Genomic DNA, 25234 nt, shown 5'->3' on the forward strand with positions numbered 1-25234 from the left:
CACCTGAAATAACCCCGAGGGAAAGGAGAGCCGGGTGGCAGGCTGAGACCCTGGGTCCAGCTACGCCCCAGCGTGGTGTCAGTTATTTAAACCAGGGAGTTCCGTTTTGTTCATTGAGACCTGTGTGAGTTCAGTGATGTCCTCAGTAAACCAGTGTTGGATTGCAAATTACTTCTAAGGGGAGTACAAATCCCCGTTTGCCTCCTTCGTGTTTCCTAGGTAACCCTGCTCATAATTGTCACCTTTGCCCTTACAGTCCTGATCGGAAGTCGATTCCGCTCTCTCTTTGTTGCTCTCAATTTCTTTTCCTACATTCAAAAGCCGGCTGGGGTGTGAGGCCAGTTCCCAAGGGGCCCTTCTGATGGTCAGGTGGTCTCCCCAGCCCCCCACGGCTGTTGAGCATCTGTGCGCCCGTCTCGAGGGACGGGGAGCCCGTGACTGCACCTGGCATGTGGTCTCAAACAGCAAACTGTGCTGGGGATTCTGGGAGCTCCCTAACATGCAGGAGTGTTGCGTTTTGAACCGGAGGCCGCTGTGGGCTTGGGTTAGAAGCTTAGGGAGAACTTGCACGCGCCCCTGTGAGCTAGGGTGGTGGGCCCTGCGGAGCGGCGTTCCCAGCCGGGGCAGCGAGGAGGCCTGGCACGGAGTGGAGCAGCTCCCTCTGCCAGTGCCGAGTCCCTGGGTGGCGCTCTGTGAGCGAGCCGTGTGCCCTTGTGTTCACGTCCCTGGAGACCTATTTCTGGCAAGTTGTACTGGTCTTCCAGTTCCATGATGATGCAAAGTTTCCTTCTGAGATGCACTTATTTAATCTAAAAAAGGAAAATATTTAAGTAAATAAAAATAGATGTAGGCACAGATTTTTGCAAAAACTCTTGTGGCTGGTTTGCAAATGACTAAAGTTTGAGTAGCCTCATTTAGGGAACTGTTTCATCCATGTACTCTTTCACTCCACAAATGCACACGGAGCACCTGCTGGGTGCGAGACAGACAACACAGTCTGTGAGAGACACCGTGGGGAGCCTGGGGATGGGCCTGCTGGGCTTGCCTGCGGGCCTACGGCCAGGCCTTGACCCTCAGGGGCACTGGAGAGCCGCTGAGTGTTCTGCAGCAGAATAAGGTCCTGCTGGCCAGGTGTAGGCCAGAGACTGCTCTCCTGCCTGCTGCCCAAGACCCTCATCGGCAGCTCCTGGCAGACTCCGTCTCCATGACAACACAGAATTGCACCTTCCAGGCTTGCCAGAACTACAGTGAGACCCAGCGGTCTGCCTGCAGCCTCCGTGTTTGTTTGCAGAAGGGCTGCTGCTGCTTTCACTGCACCTCACGCCACAGGTTCCCCCATTAGCAGAAGAGTCATTACTGCGTGCGGCCCCTTGAGAGACCACAACAGACCCTGCGGGGGACCGCAGGACTGAGATCTTCTCCTCGTGGGGTCCCTGAGTCAGGCTGGGGCAGATGGCTCTCGCAGCTGCGTCCTTGCTAATGGGCAAATATTTGTGTACTTGGTCATGCGTGCTGGGATCTCTACCCTCCCCAGGCTGACCCCTGCCCAGGGGCCCACTTCCTCGCGCCTGACCCCTCCCCACTGCCCACGCCTTCCCAGCAGGTGGCCTGGCGCATCCTCCCCTTTGGAGCCAGACAGACCCGTGCACCAGTGGCCTCACCTCTTTGGGCCTTATCTGCAAAATGTGAAACGCAGGTAGGGTGCCTCTTGCGAGGGTGCTAGGAGGAAGCCAGCTAGTGGCCTGATTGGGGGCCACTGCTCCCCAGTTACCAGGATTCTAGTGTGGAGTCAAGGCTGCCTGCATGCCTCATCACCTCTGCGAACCCCCTCTGATTCTGGCCCAGCTGCCCTGGACTCCCCCCTGGGCCTTGCCCCCCACCTCCCTTTGGGTCCTCACTCTCTCTTTGGTGGGGAGAGAGCCCTGTACACTGTAGGGCTCTTTACTTGTAGACACCACCCCCGCCCCCTGGATTCTCTTCCACACGCGGGGTTTGCATCTGGCCCTTCAGTGCCACTCAAGGTCCCTGGCTCTGGCCCTTACATATGCGGCTCCCTCTACTCCTCTGCTGGGCTCTTGACTCTGCAGGTCCCAGGATGGGAGCCACCAGGACACCTGCAGAACCCCTGCCTGGCCCACTCCCCCAGCTACACTGGCCTGCCTGGCGCCTGGCTCTGAGCTTGGGGAGGTGGGGAAGGCGGATGCACAGGTCTGCCCCTGCAGGAGCACCCCTGCTGGGCCCCACCAGACTCCCAGCTGCCCCACGGGGGATCTGCATGTCAGTCACCTGCCCCTGTGGGCACCCGACAAGCACCCAGACCAAGTCCCTGGATCAGGAGGCTCCTTGGGAACCGAGGAGGGTAGGAGGTGCTGGAGGCCAAGGCGTGCCTGGGCAGAAGGTAAACCGGAAGCCTGGGAGGCAGGCATGGGGGGAGCAGGTGTCATGGAGACAATGGGGAGACTGGCTTCTCCTCCTGGGTTGTCCAGGAGCTCCCCCCACCCAGGCCACCCTATGCCTCTGAGACAGTGAGGGTACGCGGAGTCCAGGGTTACCTGAGTCCTGCCCATCACCCTTGGTTCAGCCAGAACAGCTCCACCTCTGCCAGCTCGGTGCCTGCTCCTGATGGCTTGAGCCGCCTGTGTAGCTGAAGAGAGAGAAGCTCAGAGTCACTGCTCAAAGGTGTCCAAGGGCCTCCCGGCTTGCTCCTTTTCTGGCCGGAGTGGCTCCCCTACCCCACCTTCCTTCGGCTTCAAGGGCTGGAGATGGAGTTGAACACCTTGCACAGCCGCGAGGCCGGGGCTCTCTGTCGTCAGCGGCACTGGGTCCCCCTTCCCCTGTCCTCGAGGTTTCATTCACCCGGGTGTTTACAGGATGGCTGCCAGCGCTCCCCACACACATCCTTCTCCCGTCACAGGATGAGGTCAAAGGCATTGATGCAGTGTTGACTGAGCCTGAGTCATACGCACCCCATCTCCTCAGATCCTAGGGTGGAACCAACCCACCTGCATCTCACGTCGGGTCCAAGCTCAGCCCTCTGTGTAGATGAACTCACTTACTGCACACAGGGTTCACAGGTGGCCCGTCCCTGTGGGAACAGAGGCTCAGGGAAGTGGGAGTGTTCTCTGGGCCCTGCAGGTGGGGCTCAGATGTACACATCCTTAACCACGCTGTCTACCACCCTCCGTGTGCACATTGAGGGGCTTTACCAGATCAGGGAAAACTGCTCTGTGTCCAAACACGGTGGAATGACATTGAACTTGACCTAGCAGAGGCTCGCAACCAGATCTGAACCCTAGGATGTTCCAGAAGATGTGCCGCGGCTAGCGTCCAGACCTCGGTGTTGCAGGGGCCTTGCTTAGGGCTCCTTTGGGAGCACTCCTGGGGCGGGGAAGGGGGAGTCACGTTCAGCCCATGTGTTCCAGAGGTGCGGGAAGGGGAGGCGACCCACAGGAAGGGGCTTCAGGAGGTTCATGGGCAGTGACATTAAGACCACGTGCATTTCCCATGTGCACGCCAGGAGGCGGGCAAGCCAGCTGCCCGGGTTGGGGGACAACTGGAGTGCCAACCCCAGGGGCTGACTCCGGGAGAGCAGCAGTTCATGCTAGAACTTCCTGGTTGGGTCAGTGGGCAGGCCAGACCAGCCCGGGGCGACTGTCCCCCAGGGCCGAGGTGTGGGAGCAGGCACTGGAGCAGCGCGAGCCCGCGCTGTTTTCCTTATTTGCCATCCGCAGAGCAGCTAATCCCAGGACCATTCTTGATGAGAAAACGCGGACTCGGCGTTTTCATCCCAGGCGGAAGCTGTTGACTTCCTAGAATAGATCCGGGAGAGGGAAGCCCAGTGGGAAGTGCGTCTGCGGAAACAATGGGCAATCAGGGCCAGGCGCGGGGCCAGCGGTGAGGTCCTTTCTGGCTCTGCCTGACAAGGGGGCAGGCGGCACCAGGACGGGAACTGAAATCCCACCGGAGAGAAAACCGCCAGCCTGGTTCTCAGTGTTTGGGGCCCCTGGGCTGATGACGGCTGGGGAGATACTCACAGGTACAGGAAGAGGGGACCACCTGTCCCCTCCCTTCCTCTCCCACCCGCTCCTCCTGCCTCTGTGGACTTTTCTCCCTCCCTCCCCTCTTCAGAATGCTCAGCCGGTCAGGGGTCCCCCTGTGGGAACGCTCACAGTCCTTAGGGCAGCAATTCTCTCGTCCTCACTCCCCAGCGGGAACAGTGTGCTGTGTATGTGAGTGTGCACAGATGGGCAGCCAGGCTCCCTGCTGTCTGTGTGTGCGGACGGCCCCACAGTCCTGGGTCCTTGTGCCCCCTGCTCGTCCCACTCAGCAGCTCCTCAGAGAAGGCCCTGCTCTGTCACGGCACGCCCAGACCCCACGCCTTCTTCCAAACTGCGTGTGGTGCACGTGTGCCATGGGGAGGCTTTGAGGCACTGAGGGGCTTCCAACTCTTTTTTTAAAAAATCCTTCTATCATCTATCTATGTCTGTCTATCTATCTATCTATCTATCTATCTATCTATCTATCTATCTATCTCTGTCTAGTTACTTAGCCTACTTGAAAGACAGGGAGAGAGAGAGAGAGACAGAGAGAGATCCATCATCTAACCACAAGTTCACTCCCCAAAAGCAAGCAAAAGCCAGGACTGGGCCAAGCCAAAGCCAGGAGCCTGGAACTCAACCCAAGTCTCCTATGTGGGTGGCAGGTACCCAATTACTTGAGCCATCACCTGCCCCCCACTGGGATGCTCATTAGCAGGAACTGGGCTTGGAAGCAGAGCAGCCAGGACTGGAACCAGATATTCCCATATAGGATGTTGGCATCCCAAGCAGCCCACTGCCCAGACACCCATGTTCTCCCTCTCTCTCTCCCGGCCCCCCCGGCCCCCACCAGTGTCCTCTGTGCTGTGTTCCAAAGCCACATGTCCCAGAGGGGACCTCTGCATGCACTCCTAGCTGCTCATGGAGACCGAGAGAGCCTGTGAGTTTCCCAGAGGCTGCGCACCCTGTCTTGGGGCTGGGGCCGCTGGGTTCTAGGCCAGCTCCCCTGCAGAGACCAGAGGGAGGCAAAGGCCGGGCTTCTCCTGTGGTCCTCATCGTTCCCAGGTGGGTGAGCCACAGGCGCTTCCCAGGGAACCACCCTGCTTGCTCAGCGGGAGGTGTGGGACCTGCACGGACACCCAGTGCCCCAGTCCTGCTGAACTGAGAGGGGGGCAGATGGTAGGGCCCGTTCCCACTGGACCCAATGGCCACCTGCTTTGTACTTCAAGAGGCACCAAGACAGGGCTGGCAAGGACCAGGTGTGAGCGTGGCTGGTCCCCTTAGCTGCATGCGGCCAGGTGGGGAGGTGAGTGGAGGAGAGGCTGGGGGGAATACTGCCGTCTAACTGACCTCACTGAGCTGGGTGCCGTGGACCTTCTGTGTGCTCGTGCGAGGCTTGGCCCCGCTCAGGACCAGGCTCTCAATGCTGAGATCCCACGCATAAGGTGAGGACAGAACAGCTACGAATACGCGCTACGGGTGGACATCGTGCCCTAGACGCGCAGACGCTCCTGCATGAGCCCATCTGATGGCAGGAGCCAGCGCTGGCTGTGGTCACCACAGCTTTGAAGCCACTCTGCATGGAGACAGCGCTGCAGGGACTTCCATGGCAGCCATGAGGTGACGGGAAAACACACGTGACCTCTGTTGGCTGCAGGCTCACAGGTGACAGCGGTTCACTGCTTGGGGAGAAAATGAATGGGACTCAAGACACAGTCAGGGCCGGCGCCGCGGCTCACTAAGCTAATCCTCCGCCTTGCGGCGCCGGCACACCGGGTTCTAGTCCTGGTTGGGGCGCCGGATTCTGTCCTGGTTGCCCCTCTTCCAGGCCAGCTCTCTGCTGTGGCCAGGGAGTGCAGTGGAGGATGACCCAAGTCCTTGGGCCCTGCACCCCATGGGAGACCAGGATAAGTACCTGGCTCCTGCCTTCGGATCAGCATGGTGTGCCAGCCGCAGCGTGCTGGCCACGGCGTCCATTGGAAAGTGAACCAAAGGCAAAGGAAGAACTTTCTCTCTGTCTCTCTCTCACTGTCCACTCTGCCTGTCAAAAAATTAAAAAAATAAATAAATAACAAATTAAAAAAGGACACAGTCAGAGGAAGGGGTGGCCCTGGCTGGCCACAGGGGACAGGTGCACTGGAAAGGGAGAGAGGACATTCCTTAGCACTGGCCCAGCAGCGGGGGCATCACCTGGGGACAGCACCGAGCCCAGGCACCTGCAGGGACAGCCTGGGACAACCCCTCAGGCAGCGGCAAGTGTGGGTGCAGGAGACAGAGCAGGGTGGGTGAGGCACCTGGGGCTGCCACGCCTATCTGGGTGGGGCCTGTGGGAGGAGGGGGCGGAGCCGCTGGAGCAGGAATTGTGACTGCAGCCTGGAGGAAGGCGTAGCTCGAGGTACAGGGACACCCGTGTTTCTGTGGGATTATGTACTTTAGAAGTGACCCAGGTTTCTTAGGACCCCCAAGTTCCAGGTGAGGAGGCTGAGGGCACAGAGACGGATTTGCTGTAGGTCACACAGCTTTGAACGTCCCTGTTAACTCAGACTCTGTCTAGCAAGTCCAGGCTGAGGAGAGACTGTGGGGGCCCCGGGTGCTCATGGAGCCCTAGGACCTGGCTCTGGTGGCAGAGGCTGGAGGCTGGTGGGTGACGGAGCACAGTGTGGGCTACACAGGGAGTGCGTGGGCCTGGGAGGTATGAGGAGGCTGCGATGACCCAGGGAGGAGCAGGGACACTGGGAAGAGCGCCGACTGTCTACCTGGGGGCCACGTGGACTTCCGAGGTGTCCAGTGCCAGGGCTGCTCTGACTACTGTGGTACACATAGGTGCCTGCCCCATGGGGAGTCCCAAACCCAGTCGATGAGGCACCAGTCCCATGAGGCCAAACCACAGGGTGACATTGACCCTGGGGAGGGTGCTGCTGTGAGGTGGGCACGAGCCACAGGCCTGGCCAGTCCGGGGTGAGCCTGGGACTTCCACTGCTCACAGCTGTGTCGTCCTCGCGACAGGAGGGCCTGAACCCAGTGAAGCTGAAACAGGGATACATGTGGTCAGGGCAAGCGTGAAACCTGGGTGTGATGGGTCTCAATACAACCACTAGAGCTCCTGGATCCAGCTGTGCCTGAAGTCCTAGTGGCACTTCTCCCTTTCATGGCCCAATAAGCCCTTTTGCCCTAGGGGAGGCTGAGCCTGAAGCCAGCTGGGACAGGGATTCTGGTGCTTGGCGATCTCAGGTGTCCTGGTTAATACCATGGCCAGGTCACCTAGATAGGTGTAGCCCAGTTCTGCCTACCACCACTGGGATGGAGCCACACCACGTACTGTCCATGGCTGCTTTGGCCCAGGGGGCAGAGACCACGCGGCCCACAAACCTACACGCTGACTACATGGCCTCTTACAAGTCTCTCGTCCCTGACCCGGATTATTGTCTCCTGCCTCAGTGAGGCAGAAACTGGGTTCCCTACGTCGGGCACAGCCAGGTCGGGAGCCTGGACGCTGCGCCCGCCCCACGCAGTGGGCAGTTCTGGGCCTGCACGGAGTCCCTCTCTCAGTCTCCCCACCGTGCTCCAGGGAGACACAGGAGCTGGGGAAGCAGAAACCTACAAACCACAGAGGCTCACGGCCCAGCCTGGCCACCCGTGGTTGCTGGTGTCCCAGACCCTAAAACCCGAGGGCGCTGTCCTGACTGTGGCCTGGGACCAGAGGAAGGCCTGGCAGCCAAAATGCTTTCTCCGGCCGCTGAGTGAGACAGGGATCTCAGAGGCCTGGGGGATGGGCAGTCACGTCTGGAGCAGGTGGCCTGGAGCTCTGCATGATGGGAAACACACAGGAAGCCCCATGCGACCTTGTAGAGTCCCTCTGGGCCCCCCTACCCCCCCCTGCACCCTGTAGCCATGTGGGCGTGTCCTGCCAATCCCAGCCCCTTCCTGCCCCAGGCCTCTGCACTTGCTGCTCCCCACCCCTCCGTGGAGCTGGCATGGCTGCTTCCTTCACATCGGTCAGCAAAGAAGATGGGGTGGCCCTGGACTCCCGGCTCTGCCTGCCCCAGCACCCACATGCCTCAGGCCAGGGTCTTCCAGGCTGTTTGCAAAGAAGGCCTCCTGGAGGAGGTGACCTCTCTAACAGGGCTGGACAGGGAAGCCTCAGCCCAAGGATTAGGCGGCTGTAAGTGCCTGGTGCAGGGTGGGCACCCCTGTGAACCTCAGTTTACTTATCTTTCAAAGGCAGCAGCAAAAAACAGTTCCGCGTGGGGTGTGTGGAGACTGAGCAGCAGCTGGGGCAGTCCCAGCACTGGTCAGGGACCGGCCCATTCTGGCTGGAGGCCCCTGAAGGGCCGGGGGCACAGCCTGGGAGGGGGTGCTGGAGATTCCCAAATCCTCTCTGAAAGAGAGGGGCGTGAACTCAGAAACAGGCTGTTCTCCCCTCCCCTGCTCTGGGGCTCCTGGCCCTCAGGGAGCCGGCAGCCCCCCCTGCCCCCACCCCCAACTCTGGAGCTGGTGGCTGAGCATGGGAGCTGATGGCCACCCGACCCCCACTGCCCTGCCACCATTCCTTTGCAAGGCAGCAGTGCCAGGTGCAGCCGGGAAGGTGGCAGATGGCCACAAATGAGCGGCGAATGAGCTGCTAAACCATCAGCTGGGAAATCGAGCATCTCAGCTCCCAGGGGCCAGGGCCGTGCAAGGAGTGATGCTGGGGGGATGGGACTGTGTGAGCGTGTGGCGTTCAGCGTACGTCAGGCAGCCTCGGCAGCGCTCTGGCCAGGTGAGTGTGCACATACGCACACACACACACACCCACATGCAATCGCCCCCCATGCTCCCCAGCACATGCATGCCTGTATCCATGCATTCACCCCCCAGGCTCTCAACAAGCCCGCACTCACTGTGGCACAGACAGAAACAGCAGCCTGCTGTGTCCCCACCCAGGGGGCCGGGCTCCCCCGTGGCTGGGGCACCGTCCTTATGCACACAGCCCCATGCCAGGGGCCCCCTGCGTGCCCCCCGCATAGGTACAAGCAGGCATCTGAGTGGCTTCTAAGGTGCGCAGAATCCTGCTGGGTGGTGCGGGCTGCTTTCTGGAGACTTGCACTTCCTGTTCTGCGGGAGTGAGGTGGGCCAGGGCTCAAAGCTGCCCATGGGACAAGTCGGCAACTGTGCGTCCTCAGGGCAAGGGCCTTGCGTGTCTATCTGCTGCTTGCTATGGTGGGCAGGTGCGCCCAGGTAGAGGCAGCCCTGTTCCTGTGGGTCTCTGGGGTGCAGCCGGCAGGGGGCAGGGTGCTGGATGTCAGCCAAGTTCACTGGCGGATGCTCAGGACAACACCTCCACCCCTTGAGCTGCTGAGGCTGTGGCCAGGGCTCCTGTAGCTGCCCTACACCAGAGCTCACACTCCACACACTAGTATTCACACTGGGCACATAAAAGCTGACCTACAGACTCACCCCCAGTGTGCACACATGCTCTGGGCACACATGCACCATGGCATCTGGCACTGGGTGCACACGCAGGCACCCATACTCCCCAGGGAAGGCACAGGGACCCTGCCCCTGACACAGGATCCCCATTGGTGGATCATCAGAGGGGACTGTGGTGACAATGAAGGCCAAAGGACAGGGACACAGAGGACCAGGGGGCTCCCTGGGGGCCAGCAGTGGGAAGCCTGGCTGGTGACTCTCCCCGTCTGCCCTCTCTGTGGACAGGAAGGAAGGACTCTGAATCCACACCAGGTGGCCGGTCACACGTTGAGCAGCCCGTGGCAACCGAGTGCAGAGTGAGGCCCGCCTTCCCACGTGTCCACCCTGGGATCTTTGCGCCAACGTCCCCTTGCACACATGTGTGCAGCTCCAGGCCGTGGAGCCCAGGGCCCCCACAGGCACACCTGACAGGAGGGACAAAGGTGCTCCTGGGAGGGGGCGGCATGGGGGTCCTGAGCAGCCAGTGGGTACACTCTGGGAACTTGGGAGGACGTCCTTGGCATGGCCACCTGAATCAAGTCCCAACTCCGGCTCTGGGACCTTGGGTAAAAGGCTTAACCTGACTGGGCCTCGGTGTCCTCATCTGCGAGATGGGTATAATAATGAGAACCATCACTGAGTTGTCGCGAGGATGAAATGACAAGATGCTCAGAGCTGGCCCCAGGCAGGACCAGTCTGTGCCTTTCTTCTGGATGGCTTACTCTCGCTGCCCCTTCCTCCAGGAAGCCTTCCCTGATCTTCTCTTCTTCCAAGCTCACAGAGCACTTGGCACCTGACAGAAACACCTGTTCCCATCCTAGCATTTATGGGTTTGTTGCACATTTTATCAAGCGCTGCTCTGAGCTGGCCGGGAGCCCAGGGGCTGCTGTAGAGCTGTCCGCCCAGATAAGAGCCCTTCTCTCCATCCTCCCTTCAGCCTGTGCACTGACTGACACACGGGGGAGGCCCAGGGGCCGGGAGGCCCAGAGCCCACCCGCTCCTCCCCTCCCCAGGCTCTGTCTCTGAGCTTTAAATAGCGTGTGGGGCCTAGAGAGGCGGAGCATTAACGAGCCACTGAGTCAGAGCCAGTTTTCCAGCGCGCTGTGTTTCTGATGAATTAATCATATGGGACAGCTCCAAATGCTGATTCCACGCTCTCCTGGCGAGCTGGAGGTGCCCACGGGCTGTGCTGGCCCCACCACCCTGTCAGCATGTCCACTGCCCTCCCCCGTGCACTCCTGGCCTTTCTTACGGGGATCCAGCCCTTCCCATCATGCCTTTCCCTTCCCCCAAGCCACGCCCACCGCATCTGAATCCTTTAGCCTCAGCCAGAGTCTTGGCCTCCCTGGCCCTTGCCCTCTGATGGGAGGGAGCTGCCCCTCTCTCTCGGGAAAGAGCAGAGGGGCACCAGCCCTCACAGCTGCTCTCCCTGCCATCTATGTGGCTGCACCTCTGTGACACCTGGGGACGATGCCTCCAGGGGAGATGCAAGCTGGGTGGGGGCTGAGCAGAACTGATTCAGCAGCACAGCACGGGGTGCTTTGCAGAGACAGTGGGCAGGCGGGAACGGAGGACCCGTGGGCGCTCTGCCTGCTCCTGCTCCTGCCCCTTGGCCCCCCAGCCAGTCCTCTGGCCACACTGTGACCTTGTGACCTTCAGGCTCACCACCGGGTCAGGCTGTTCCCTGCACCCCGAGGGCCCTGGCATCCCTTCTCGGCTTGCACAACTTCTAAACTCACTCTGAAGAGGTTGCTGGGAGAATGTGTGACAGTGCTCAGCGTCTGTGGTGGGTGTTGTCCCCAGCCTGGCCAGAGCTCCTGGGGGGCAGGGACCTTGTCTTTGCTCACTGTCAGCCACAGGCTCAGGTCCAGACCCTGGGGACACTGGGCTACTTGGGGAGAGCTGGTGAAGTTACCCCTATGGTCAAAAGCCTCTGGCATAAGCTGGCACCGTGGTTCACTAGGATAATCCTCCACCTAGCGGCGCCGGCACACCGGGTTCTAGTCCCGGTCGGGGCGCCGGATTCTGTCCCGGTTGCTCCTCTTCCAGGCCAGCTCTCTGCTGTGGCCAGGGAGTGCAGTGGAGGATGGCCCAAGTCCTTGGACCCTGCACCCCATGGGAGACCAGGATAAGTACCTGGCAGCGCACCAGCCGCGGCGGCCATTGGAGGGTAAACCAACGGCAAAGGAAGACCTTTCTCTCTGTCTCTCTCTCTCACTGTCCACTCTGCCTGTCAAAAAAATAAATAAATAAAAAAAGCCTCTGGCAGACCAGGCAGGTACTTTAGGGGTGACCCTAGGGCAGAAGGTGTCTGAGTGCTCACAGGGCCCCGCCTGGACCTGTTCATGGCATCGCTGAGTGGGGAGACCAGGGTCCTTGGAGCTAAGCCAGGCCTGGACCCCGGACCCCAAGGGAGTTCTGGGGTCAGACAGGAGCAGCCCAGGCTCCTTCACCCACAGCCATCCCTCTCCCAGGTGTCAGGGACCTCAGACTGCCCCGCACTGACCCTGTTGGGCACAGACTGCTGCACACAGCCCTGGCCAGCCTGGGGACACTCAGCCCCGACCACTGCGTGGGCACACAGGCATGGCCGATGCACACAGGGACGCACAGTTCAGCTCTGTGATTTCTCTGCTGACAGAGCCCAAGAACAGCAGCAGTCGGATGACCTCCACCAGGCTCAGGCCTCTGACACCATGTCATGGTTCCCTACCAGCACGCACACACGGAACAAAACAGGATGCAAGTCCAGTCATCACAGTGTTTGCCAATGGACTGCAAGACAGAATTTCACCACCAACAACTTAGAAGGAATTCCGTTGAAATCCCTGTTCTCTTAGTAGCCAATGTGTGAGCACTGTTTGCTGTTTGGAGAGGAGGCACAGGATATACAAACACCCCTGGACTGCCTTCCACCAGCCAGCTCGCTCTCCAGCACCCCTGGCCCCTACTCAAATAAAGCTTTGCACCTCCTCTTCTCGCCACCACATCTGCTCTCACAAACAAATGCTCCTCATCTCCTGGACACCAACTTGGATTCGGCTCATGGGGCCCAGGGCAGGTGACAAAAACTCTCTGAGCCTCCCTGTCCAGCTCTGCAAGGTAAGCCCGTAGCTAGCACCTGCCACGCAGGACCCTTGTGGGGTCCAGGGAGACGCTGACCGGAAGCGTGGGCAGGGCCACTGGCTCTCTCCTGGGCTGCCCGGCTTCCATGCCTTCTGCCTCCCTTCACCTCCTCAGTTTGCAATTGAAAGAGGGAGAGGGAAGGAGAGGACTGGAGAGAGGAAGAGAGGGAGGGAGGGAGACAGGGAAGGAGGGAAGAGGGAGGGAGGGAGGTGGAGGGAGAGGGAGAGGGAGCAGCAGACAAAGGAGCAGGTGCCAGAGCCAGGGCGGGAGAGGGAGCAGACACTTAATCCACAGGAACAAATGCTCTGGCCTTGTGGGAGCTCACAGGCACCTGCAGGCCAGGGCCTGGGGCCCGCCTCACCTCCAAGGGGTGCTGTTTGTCCAGTGCCTGCTCTCTTTTCTGCGAGGTCAGCTGTTGGGAGCCTGTTGTGGCCTGGGGTGGGGGCAGCAGCCCAGGGGGCTGAAGGAGGATCAGAGGAGCTGGCTGGGGACCCCCTCAGAGGGAAAACAGCGCCGCCCGCTCTGATCCTCTCCTGGTGGCTGCGATTACAGCGGCTCCCTGGGGCTGTGCAGCAGCAGAGCAGGCCCAGCTGCCTGCCCGCTGGGCCCCCGCTCCACACTGCCGGCTTCTCCTCCTCCTCCTGCCTCTCTCTCTACTGAAGGGAGCGGTCAAGATGAACTCATGAAAAGGTCTGAGGATGCTCGCTCACTCATTCATTCATTCCTCACTCATCCATTCATCCCCGCCTTACTTGATTCTCTTTTCTGAAAGATGTATCTATTCACGTGAGAGGCAGAGGGAGAGACAGGCTCCATCCGTGTCTCTCTCAAGGGGAGCAGGGACCCAAGTACATGAGCCATCACCTGCTGCCTGCCAGGTGCATTAGCAGGGAGCTGGGTTCAAAGCTCAGGGCAGCTGAGACTCAGAGCAGGCACTCTGATATGGGACATGGGGGTGCCATGCGGCGGCTTAGCCTGCTGTGCCACAACACCCACGCCCCGGTCTCCCCTTCCCTGGTGGCCAGAGTGATTCTGCAGTGGAGAGCGAGGCTCTGTCTGGCCCCATCCCTGAGCCCACCTTGTCTCAGTGGCACCAGCCCTCCACGTACTTGTGCTTGGGGCACAAAACCGGCATGGAGCCATGTGGACCTTCCTGCCTCAGCCCCTTCAGGTCTGGGCTTAGAAGCTGTTGCCTCGGGGAACCTGCTCCGAGGGGAGGCACCCTCCACAGACAGCTGGCTGCCTGCGTCCCCCCGGGCTGGAGGCCAGAAGCTGGGGAGCAGTTCAGGCTCCACATCTCACTCCCAAAGCCAGAGGCCCCCAGCTAGAGCTCTCTCTGGTTGTCTGAACTTCTCCAGGAGAACTGTCAGCCAAGGAGCAGTGTGTGTGTGTGCGTGTAAACATGCATGGGTGCACATGGACATGTGTGTGTACATGTGTGTGTACGCATGTGCGCATGCACATATGTGTGTGTGCATGTGCAGGCAGGCCTGTGGCAGTCTAGGATACCAGTTAAAAGCAACTGGCCATTAGAGCCAGGAAACCAAGGGTGGGAATATGGCTTTGCACAGCACTGGCCATGCACAGGGGCTTTACTGTCACCTGCAGGCTTTTGCCCCCCTTCCCACCCAGCCGTGGGAGAGGGCATCAGGGAAGGGGGTCCTGGTGGGAAGCAAGAGGTGCCCATGTCTGAGACAGCAGCTGTTTTGACAGGTGCACAGAGGGCACCAAAAGTGGTGAGGCATCAGTGCAGCAACCCTGGGCAGAAACCCAGGTCAGGAGTCGTCACCCGAGCAGGGGACAGTGGCTGGGGCTCTGGGCAAGGGCGAGAAGACTGTGGCTTCCCTGGAGGACTCTTGCATGACCCAGCCAGAGGGAGCTGGCGGGGGGGGCACCCTTGGCCTTCAGTGCCCACTCTTCTCCTGCCAGGCCTCCCACTGGCTGAACCCCATAGGACACAGAGGACAAGGGCTCCTGTAGGTGTGGCCCTCCCTGGACAGGGGAGAGCTGGAGCCACCGGGCCCCAGGAGAGGGCAGACCTGGAAGGGGGAACAGAGGTCCTCAGCAGGGAGGGAGTGCTGCTGTGGTTCCCACACCCAGTGCATGACGGAGGTGCCAGGCCTCTTGTTCAAAGGTGACCAAGGATGCCAGGGCAGTGACAGAAGGGCTGCAAACCAAGCGGACAGAGCAGGTGCAGTGGGCTTATGCCAGGCCTAGGCTTCAGGAGTTGTCCAAGGTGCCAACACCACTCTGTACTCACTGGGCCCTGTGCGCCCAGGGCTGCTGAGCCATCAGCTGCCACCCCGGCTGTCCCTGGGTATGCTGAGCACCAGGGCATGCGTTTCTGGAGTGTTCTTGTCTGGGGTCTGAGAGGGGACAAGCTGAGCACACGAATGAGCATCAGGGAACCTGGCAACCAAAAGCAGGGCTGCCATCGCCTCACTTCACCCTTACCCAGCGGCACGACCAATCACCTTGGCCACATCACCTCTGCTTTGCGGAGCACTTCCTGTGGGCCAGGGGAACTGCTGCACGGTCCCTCTGCCAGGCAAGGGCTGGCACCTCCCTGACAGCCCAGGAAATGGGGGCCAGAGTGAGGCTGCCTGCCATGGGCACCACCTGTCAAGACTGCTGTGTGCACAGGGCAAGCTGAACATGCTGGCATGAATGCCCATGGAGGCGTCCTGGGCCACTGCCAGGTAACTGTTGGATGGGAACCAGTCCACTTGTGGATGGGGGCAGCTCTAAGGTGTACCCGGGCTCCCAGGACCCCCTGGGCTTCCCATCCTGCTGCCCACAGGGGCCTTGGCTCAGTAACCCCACCTCCTTGCATTCCTACCCTCATGGTTCCTCCCACACTGTCAGCATTGGTCAGCACGGCCAACAGAGCAGGGCCGAGGTGGCTGGTGGGGTGTTACTACTGAGGTTATGTTACAGAAGACACCGTAGCTGCTGTTGGGAAGTCTCTCCCTCCCTGGCCCCACAACACAGGGAGCCCTCCAGGGAGGTCCACATGGTGAGGGACCAAAGCCAAGGTGAGCTGGGGAGGAGATTCCCCTGGTCTCAGTTGAGCCTCATGAGAGACCCTTAGCCAGGACCACCCAGCCAAGCTCCCTCCAGATCTCCTGTCTTCAGAAGCTTCAAATTAGAAAATTATGTGCTCCTGGTCTTGAGTTGCTACATTTAGGGATCATTTGTTTACAGGAGACAATGAATACAAAGTCACTTTTTTTTTTGACAGGCAGAGTGGACAGTGAGAGAGAGAGAGACAGAGAGAAAGGTCTTCCTTTACCGTTGCTTCACCCTCCAATGGCTGCTGCAGCCAGAGCGCTGCGGCCGGCGCACTGTGCTGATCCGAAGCCAGGAGCCAGGTGCTTCTCCTGGTCTCCCATGAGGGTGCAGGGCCCAAGGACTTGGGCCATCCTCCACTGCACTCCCTGGCCACAGCAGAGAGCTGGCCTGGAAGAAGGAAGCCCACATTCAGACACTTGGGCAACACCTGAAAAACAGCAGGATTTGAACCCAGAGCCCAGGAGCCGCTCCAGCCTGCAGGGGCCTCAGTGGCAGGGACTGGGTCTTGGCTGCCACCCAGCCTTGGTGCTGAGGCCAGGGCCCTCCACACATCAGATGCTGACTACCCATCCCTCTCCTTCTCTCGTGCTCTGTGGTTCATCGCAAATAAGTCTCCAGTGTTACTCAGAGGCTTAAGGACATGAACCCTGGATGTGGGCTTCATGCATTTAAATCCTTGCTCTGCAAGTTGCTAGCAGGGGGATCCTCAATCAATTATTTAATCTCAGTTTCTCCTTCTAAACAATGGTGCCAATAAGAGTGGGGGTGTGGGGAGTCTTGGAACGCTGCCAGTGAACAGCAAGGGCTGCTTCCCTCTCCCCAGCCTCCTGAACTCACCAGAACCAGACACTGCCACCAGCCGTGACTCTGGGCCACCTAACAAATGAGTTCTGCTGTGCCCGGTGCCCTGAAGGTCCCCCATCCCGGTGCATGGAACTGAGGACAAGCTCTCATCCTGCCCTGACAGCCAGAGAAGAAAACCTCTTTGGCAGTAGGGACGGGTGGGTGCATTGGAGGGGGGAGTATGCTCTGCAAACTTCAGTAAAAATTTTTTTGGCTGTGAACACACGCTGGCTGCCTTCCCAGCAGGTGCTCCTTAAACGCACATCAAAGGGTGGCTGGAAAGCTGCCAAGATGAACAGGCAAACAGTCGCTGCCGGAAGACGGGGATGCATCGTGCATAAACTGACATCTCCTGGGTGCACCCACACCGTGCCTCTCCCACCTTGTCCGTCTTCCTTTTGACCTGGGGACCCCAGCCCCTGGCTGAGTGGCTGACTCTGCCAGAGACCCAGAACGCACCTTCAGGCAATGCACCCCAACACTGGGAGAGGAACATGGCCCTTTTACTCCCAATTATGCTAATTAACTAATTCTTTTTAAGTAGACAATTACTCCTTTCAGTTTGACACTTTCTAACTCCATTAGCAGTCGCAGCTGACAGCATCACAGTGCTGATGAGTTACTCAGAGTCGCTTGGAGAAAGACAGACCTGGCCCTGCCCCCCCCCACAGAATGACCTTGCACAGGTCCATGTGCCTGCCCCTCCACACAGAGTGACCTTGCACGGGTCCACGTGCTGCCCCCTCCACACTGAGTGACCTTGCACGGGTCCACGTGCTACCCCCTCCACACAGAGTGACCTTACGCAGGTCCGTGCACCTGCCCCTCCACACAGAGTGACCTTGCATGTGTCCATGTGCTGCCCCCCCCACAGAGTGACCTTGCACAGGTCCCCGTGCTGCCCCTCCACACAGAGTGACCTTGCACAGGTCCATGTGCCTGCCCCTGCACACAGAGTGACCTTGCACAGGTCCATGTGCCTGCCCCTGCACACAGGGAGGGCTTCTAGATATGACTCAGGTTGACAGCTGGGGTGACTGGGTTCTGTCCCCTTGGTGGCACCGATATGCCCTGGTTCTGAGGTGGAAGATAGCCTTCCTGGGGGCTTCTTCCTCACGTGGGGGCTGCCATCACTCACGGTGCATGCCCCATGCGTGTGTGTTGGGTGCCCAGGTGTATGAGCTGGGTGCACAGCTGTGGGGCAGCCGGGCTCTCGCACCCTCCGAGCCTCTCCTAGACCAGAGAAGTGTGCAGTTCTGAGTGTGGAGCAACTTCTGAAGGCGCCTGCACTCCTCCCTGTGGGTCCTTCATAAGCCAGGAGTAAGATTGCACGCACCTGGTAAGGGCAGGGCGGCAGCTTCTCCCTGAAGAACCGCCTTGTGGGTGGACGGGAGACAGAGGCTGGGGAAGACAAGGCGTGAGCATGTACTGTGTGTGCACATGTACAGCACATGTACATTATCTGGGAACTTTGCATTTTAAATCCCGCCTTCCTGTTTGGAAAATCTTTGCAGGATGCTCTCTCCAACACCACCGTCCTCCCCTGAGCCCACCAGGCACACAGCTCTGTGCGCCTTCCAGACCCAGTCCCCCAGCCCCTCCTCCCCCCCCATCAGCTGCAGGGGGCTGGGGGCCTAGACACAGTGAAGCACGCACAGGGGCTCTAAGCTGTAGCACCTCCTCCCTGGGCAGGTGAGCAGCCTAAGGCCTGGCATGGGAGGGCAGCCCCAGCTTGCAGTCAGCCAGCAACTGACTCCGCCTCCCGGTTCTGGGTTCCATGCCTGCACCACCACCACCCTGCCGTCTTTCAGGGGATCCAGCAAGCACGGGGCTGTGGGGTTCCATGCCTGCACCACCACCACCCTGCCATCTTTCAGGGAATCCAGCAGGCACAGGGCTGTGGGGTCCCATGCCTGCACCACTACCACTCTGCCATCTTTCAGGGGATCAGCAGGCACAGGGCTGTGGGGTTCCATGCCTGTACCACCACCACCCTGCCATCTTTCAGGGGATCCAGCAGGCACGGGGCTGTGTCCGTTCACTCCTTCACTTTCATTCACTTGTTCATCCGTTCATGCAGTAACACTGAGCACCAGCTTCAGGTCCTTCACCAAAGCACCAAGTGTGCGTTCTGGGTGAACGGAGCCACCTAAGCCACAACCCTCTCTGCAGGGGCTCCCACCCACTGGGCAGACTACAGGAGCCTGGTGGCAGGGTCAGGTGGGTGCCGGGAGGAGGAGGCGAGAGAAGGAGGCTCAGTGCATGGGCCCTGGCTGTATTCCCCCTCCCACAAGGGGGGAGGCAGAGCTGGAGGAGGGCAGTGGAGGGGAAACAGAGAGGGTGAGCAGGATGTAGACTGGGACCTCGCAGCCAGCGCACCCCGCTGTGGCCAGGTGGTGCCGACTCCTTCCCGCTCTTGCTGGGACCTGTCCTCCCCGCCAGCCACCACCATTCCCTCTCGCCACAGGATGAAGCTGTTCTGGGCAAACACCTGCCCAGGAATGCAGAGACCCTGGGAATGGCTGAGTAGGAACCGAGGCAGGTGTTCTGGGGCTGGGGCTTCCATGCACAGGGGACGCAGGTAGAATCTGTGGTGCCTGCCCCCATGCCCCCACTTCACTTTCAGGGTCAGGGCTCGTGTCACCAAAGCCAGCCTGCCTGTGTACAGCTACACAGGACAACCCAGAGCTAAGCCTCAGGGTTGACTGACTCACATCTCGATCCCAACATCTCTCCCAGGGCTTTCGTCTCTGCTTCGGTGAAGCGAGGGTTGGAGCAGACAAGAAAACGTTCAGCCATGTCTGCCCTGGGCTTGGTGGAGTGATAAGCACTCTGTAAAATTTATGTGAAAAAAGCAAAGGATTTAGAATATCCAACACCAGATTGAAAGGGCAGGATAGGGTTGGAGGACTTAATGTTTCTGAATAAATATTACTGGAAGTATTGTAATCAAGACTCAATTCTGGCCGGCGCCGTGGCTCAATAGGCTAATCCTCCACCTTGCGGTGCTGGTACACTGGGTTCTAGTCCCGGTCGGGGCGCCGGATTCTGTCCCAGTTGCCCTTCTTCCAGGCCAGCTCTCTGCTATGGCCCGGGAGTGCAGTGGAGGATGGCCCAAGTGCTTGGGCCCTGCACCCCATGGGAGACCAGGATAAGTACCTGGCTCCTGCCATTGGATCAGCACGGTGCGCCGGCCGCAGTGCATCAGCAGCGGCGGCCATTGGAGGGTGAACCAACGGCAAAAAGGAAGACCTTTCTCTCTGTCTCTCTCTCTCACTGTCCACTCTGCCTGTCAAAAAAAAAAAAAGACTCAATACTGTGGGGCCAGCCTTTTGGCACAGCGCTGGCAACCTAGGATTCCCCTATCAGAATGCCAGCTTGAGTTTCAGCTGCTCTGCTTCCAATTCCATCTCCCACCAACGTGCCTGGGAAGGCAGGAGAAGATGACCCGAGTACTTGGGCCTCTACCACCCATGTGAAAGATCTGAGTGGAGTTTCAGGCTCCTGGCTGTGGGCTGGCCCAATCCAGGCTGCTGTAACCATCTGGGGAATGAACCAGCATACGAAAGATCTCTCTGTGTCCCCATCTCTCTCTGTCATGCTACCTTTCAAATAAATAAATCTTAAAAAAGACTGCAATACTGGCATAAAGAGAGACTAGAAATCAATAGATAATTATAAAAGAAGAGAGAACACAGAAATAGACCCAAATTTTTATGGTCATCTCATTTTCACCAAAGAGCCAAAGGAATCCAATAGGCTAAGAAAATGCTTTTTAACAAATACTGTTAATATTTATAAAGAATCTTCAGAAAGTTTATGGAAAATGTATATTATGGAAAAACTATGCATGGATTTCAAATTCTTTAGCACCTAAATCCACTTACCTTTTCATTCCATTTTCCATAAAGTTTTCATGAACATTGCTTTATTAAATATATGTGTATTCCTATGAAAAAATTAAGCTTTAACACCTTCAAAAATAGTTTGAGATGAATTGTAGATTTCAATATAAGCTAAAAATCTATACCTATAGAATTTTTACTCATAAAGTTGCTAAAAGAAAAATAAGAGAATATGTTCAACACATGGAGATAGGCAGAAGTTTCTCTAGATATAGCAAGTAAAAATGATAAAATAAAAATAATGTTAAATTGGACTTCATCAAAATTAAAAATAAATATCAGGCCAGTGCTGTGGAACAGTTGGTTAAAGTCCTGGCCTGCAGCACAGGCATCCCATATGGGCACTGGTTCAAGTCCCAGCTGCTCTATTTCCAATCCTGTTCCCTGCTAATGTACCTGGAAAGGTAGTGGAGGATGGCCCAAGTCCTTGGGCCCCTGCACCCACGTGGGAGACCTGGAAAAAGCTCCTGGCTCCTGGCTTTGGATCAGCTCAGCTCCAGCTATTGCGGCTATTTGGAGAGTGAACCAAAGGATGGAAGGTCTCTCTCTCTCTCCCTTTCTCTCCCCACCCCCTCTCTCTGTGTCTCTACCTCTCTATAACTCTGACTTTCAAATAAATAAAATAAATCTTGAAAAAAATATATCATGCTGCACACCAGAAAAAATTTTACTACACATTTCTGCCAAAGAATTTGTATCCAAAATACATAAAAATCTTTGAAAACCAATCAATTTATACACACACACACACACATTCACAAGGGATGTTACCTAATTTAAACAGGTTAATTCATAAAGAAATCATAGCAATCTTGCATGTTAAAATGCTCTGCATGTGGCCGGTGCCACGGCTCACTAGGCTAATCCTCCGCCTTGCGGCGCCAGCACACCGGGTTCTAGTCCCGGTCGGGGCGCCGGATTCTGTCGCACTTGCCCCTCTTCCAGGCCAGCTCTCTGCTGTGGCCAGGGAAGTGCAGTGGAGGATGGCCCAAGTGCTTGGGCCCTGCACCCCATGGGAGACCAGGATAAGTACCTGGCTCCTGGCTCCTGCCATCGGATCAGCGTGGTGCGCCAGCCACAGCGCGCCGGCCGCGGCGGCCATTGGAGGGTGAACCTATGGCAAAGGAAGACCTTTCTCTCTGTCTCTCTCTCTCACTGTCCGCTCTGCCTGTCAATAAATAAATAAATAAATAAATAAATAAAATGCTCTGCATGATTCTGTACTGGATGCTTAAATGTGGAAGAAATTGCTGCAAAAACAAATATTAGTCAATTGATGAAATGTCAGTGTAAATTTTGGATTAGGAAGCCATTTTATCAGAGTGGGTGTTTGTGGCACAATGGGTTAAGCCACCACTTGGAATGCCCACATTTCATACTGGAGTCCTGGCTTCAAGTCCCACTTCTATTTCCAGCCATTTCTTGCAAATGTATGTTCTGGAAGGCAGCAGAGGACTGCCCAAGTGCTTGGGTTCCTGCTACTCACACAGAACTGGATGGAGTTCCTGGCTCTTGGCTTCAACCTGGCTCAGTCCAGGCTGTTGCAGGCACAACGGATGAAAGATCTTTCTACCACTTTGCCTTCCAAATAAGTAAATAAAATTAAAACAAGGATACCATTTTATCAATGTTAAATTTCTTTTTAAAAAATATTTATTTACTTATTTGAATGCCAGAGTTCCACACAGAGACAGAGAGATGGAGAGAGACAGAGACAGAGACAAAGAGAGATCTTCCATGCACCGGTTAACTCACCAGAGAGCCACACAGCCATGGCCAGGCTAGACCAAAGCTGGGAGATCCTTGCAGGCTCCCATGTTGGTGCAGAGGCCCAAGCCCTTGGACCATCTTCTGCTGCTTTCCCCAGGCCATTAACAGGGAGCTGGACTGGAAGTGGAGCAGCCGAGACTCAAACTGGCACCCATATGGGATGCCATTGTCATAGTTGGTGACTTTACTTGCTGCACCACAATGTTGGCCCCAACGTTAAATTTCTGATTTTGATCCATGTCCTGAGGTTTTATAAAAGAGTGTTCTTTTTCACAGGAAATATGAGTATATCCTAAAATGTTGAAGCCATGGTATCCCCGATTCACTTTCAAAATATTCATAAAATATAACATATGTGCAAATATAAACAATTGATGAATCCAAACAAAATGCATGCTATGATTTATGTGTATCCCCTAAAATTCACATGTTCGATATTTAATCTCCAATTTTATATGTTAATGGCAGTTAGAATTGGCACTTTAGGAAGGTGTTTGAGATTAATGAGATCGGGAGCGTGAGGCTCCATGATGGCATTAGTAGCCCTGTCACCATGGAATGCTCTCTGCCACGTCACCATGCCATAAGAAGGCCCCCACCAGATGCCAATGCCAATCTCTGGGGTACCCCAGTATTTATTTGAAAGGCAGAGTTACAGAGAGGCAGAGACAGAGATAGAGAGAGAAAGAGAAAGTTCTTCCATCTATTGGTTCATTCCCCAGTTGGCCACAATGGCCAGAGCTGGGCTGATCTGAAACCAGGAGCCAGGAGCTTCTTCAGGGTCTCCCATGTGGGTGCAGGGCCCAAGGATTTGGGCCATCTTCCACTGTTTTCCCAGGCCATAGCAGAGAGCTGGATCTGAAGTGGAGCAGCCGGGACTTGAACTGGCACCCCATATGGGATGCCAGCACTGCAGGCGGCAGCTTTACCTGCTATGCCACAGTGCAGCCCTGAGAAGCAAATATTTCAAATAAATTATCCAGTCTCAGATATTCTGTTATATGAGCAAAAATGAATTAAGACAGTATGGGGGGAGTTTCTCATACTATTGTAGCTTTGCTGTAAGGCAGAAAATATATCAAATTGAAATGTTAGAAAAATCAATGGGGCAGAGGATTCTGGGAAGACAGCAGAGTAGGAAGAACAAGAGAAATCTCTGCCTACCTACACATCATTTATACTGGAGGAATCTGATGGATCTGTTTTGGCACTCAAGAGTCTCCTGCAGCAGGTTTGGATGGTGAGCTGTGGATAGTTTCAGTCTTAGCATGGTAGCAGCTGCCCATGCTTCACAGTCAGTCCCATGACAAGCACCTACACTGCGTTCCTGAAGTAGCTTGCACACACTTGACAGGAGCAGGTAGATGGGGGAAGATGAAGCAAGCCCTGGAGAAGGGAGATCATCTGAGTTCCAGAGTTACTACATCATTTAACCCAGCACAAATCATGATGCATCAAAGAAGCAGGAAAATATGGTCCCTTAATATACATAGATAGATAGATGCATAGATATATAGTATTAATATAAAAACAAAATATATATAATAATTTATATATAACAGCAATGTACACACACATACATAAAGCAAACAGAAACAGACCCTAAAAAAGATCTAGTGCCAGACATACTAGACAAAGACTTTTAAATAACTGTCTTAAAGATATTCTGAGAACTAAAGGAATATGCAGAGAAAATCAAGCAAATGATATGTGAACAAAAATACCAATATCAATAAACAGGCTGGTGCTGTGGCTCACTAGGCTAATCCTCCACCTAGCGGCGCCGGTACACTGGGTTCTAGTCCCAGTCGGGGCGCCGGATTCTGTCCCGGTTGCCCCTCTTCCAGGCCAGCTCTCTGCTGTGGCCCAGGAGTGCAGTGGAGGACGGCCCAAGTACTTGGGCCCTGCACCCCATGGGAGACCAGGAGAAGCACCTGGCTCCTGCCTTCGGATCAGCGTGCCGGCCGCGGCGGCCATTGGAGGGTGAACCAACGGCAAAGGAAGACCTTTCTCTCTGTCTCTCTCTCTCTCTCACTGTCCACTCTGCCTGTCAAAAAAAATATATCAATAAACAATATAGAAAATAGTACAAAAGGCTGAGAGCTATCTTTGAAGCTGAAAAGTACAATAACTAAAATGAACAATTCATTAGAGGGATTCAAAGATGGATGAGAGCTGGCAGAATAAACAATCAGTGAACTTGGAGAGAAGACAACCACCAACTTCAAATGTAAAGGAAACAGGTTGAAGCAAAGTGAATAGAACCTAAGAGACTTGCTGGGACAACATCAAGTGGACCAACAAAAGCATCCTGGGAGTCTGAAGGAATAACTAGAGAAACATCAAGACACCTGACAAACTCAAAGACACCCACATCAGGACAGTGTAATCTCATTTTGAAACAGAGAACCTTGACAACTTGAGATAGAAGCAAATAATCACATACAACATATCCCCCAACAACTGGCAGATTTCTCATCAGAAACCATGAAGGCCAGCAGGCAGTGGGCTGATATATTCAAAGGGACATAAAACTAAAATAATAATAATAATAAACAACTGTCAACCAAGAATCCCATATCCATCAAAACTGTCCTCCAAAAGCAGGGGAGAAATTTAGACATTCTCAGGAAAGCAAGAGCTAAGGAGAATTTTACCACTAGAGCTTCTCCTTAAGAAATTCTAGGCCGGCGCCGCGGCTCACTAGGCTAATCCTCTGCCTGCGGCACCAGCACACCGGGTTCTAGTCCCGGTCGGGGCGCCGGATTCTGTCCCGCTTGCCCCTCTTCCAGGCCAGTTCTCTGCTGTGGCCCGGGAGTGCAGTGGGGGATGGCCCAAGTGCTTGGGCCCTGCACCCCATGGGAGACCAGGAGAAGCACCTGGCTCCTGCCATCGGATCAGTGCAGTGCGTCAGCCACAGCGCGCCGGCCGCGGCGGCCATTGGAGGGTGAACCAACGGCAAAGGAAGACCTTTCTCTCTGTCTCTCTCACTGTCCACTCTGCCTGTCAAAAAGAAAAAAAAGAAATTCTAAA

At 56.4% G+C, this 25234-nt stretch overlaps 1 long non-coding RNA gene across 5 annotated transcripts; it reads right to left on the bottom strand.

The window, feature by feature from the left end:
• Positions 1-782: 782 nt before the first annotated feature.
• LOC138847897 (uncharacterized) lies at positions 783-23715 on the bottom strand. Of its 5 annotated transcripts, none has more exons than XR_011385778.1 (5): positions 23366-23715; positions 15904-16070; positions 3003-3085; positions 2553-2636; positions 783-809 (listed from the first exon to the last, which is right to left on the bottom strand). It is a non-coding gene; the product is annotated as an uncharacterized lncRNA (long non-coding RNA). The 5 variants fall into 5 exon arrangements; XR_011385777.1 differs by lacking the exon at positions 23366-23715 and adding an exon at positions 17863-19544; XR_011385775.1 differs by lacking the exon at positions 15904-16070 and having other exon boundaries at positions 23366-23705.
• Between the last annotated feature and the right edge of the window lie 1519 nt (positions 23716-25234).

Source organism: Oryctolagus cuniculus (assembly GCF_964237555.1).
Source record: "Oryctolagus cuniculus chromosome 17 unlocalized genomic scaffold, mOryCun1.1 SUPER_17_unloc_2, whole genome shotgun sequence".
Lineage (NCBI taxonomy): Eukaryota > Metazoa > Chordata > Mammalia > Lagomorpha > Leporidae > Oryctolagus > Oryctolagus cuniculus.